The following is a 390-nucleotide window of genomic DNA, read 5'->3' as shown; positions in this document are numbered from 1 at the left end:
AAGCTGCCTGGCTGCTGGCCGCCATCTTGGCTGACAGTTAATTTGCATATCTCCCTGATTAGCCAATGGGAAGGGTAGCGGTCGTACGCCAATTACCATGTTTCTCTTTTATTAGTGTAGACTAGAGGCCCAGTGCATGAATTTTTGCACAAGTGTGATCCGGCCAGCCTGGCCCCAATTGGGGCAAATCGGGGCTGGGACTGTCAAGAGAAGGAGACGGTGGGAGGTTGGCCGGCTGGCCTCACCCCCAAATGGGGTGGGGGGGGGCCAATGAGGGGCAAGCAGCATGGGGGCGGATCCATGGGTGGTTGGCTGGTCGGCCTGCCCCTGATCAGAGTAGGGGGGCCTATTGGAGGCAGAACTGCTGGGGGAAGGGGCTGCGAGCCAACT

At 59.0% G+C, this 390-nt stretch overlaps 1 protein-coding gene across 1 annotated transcript in view; it reads right to left on the bottom strand.

Annotated features, from left to right (window-relative positions):
* Nucleotides 1-390, bottom strand: part of SORL1 (sortilin-related receptor, L(DLR class) A repeats containing) — a 136,287-nt gene that overhangs the window by 135,204 nt on the left and 693 nt on the right. The gene's annotated exons all lie outside the window — the stretch shown is intronic.

This window comes from Myotis brandtii, unplaced genomic scaffold (genome assembly GCF_000412655.1).
Source record: "Myotis brandtii unplaced genomic scaffold, ASM41265v1 scaffold1074, whole genome shotgun sequence".
Lineage (NCBI taxonomy): Eukaryota > Metazoa > Chordata > Mammalia > Chiroptera > Vespertilionidae > Myotis > Myotis brandtii.
This window is presented reverse-complemented; position numbering and strand designations above follow the sequence as displayed.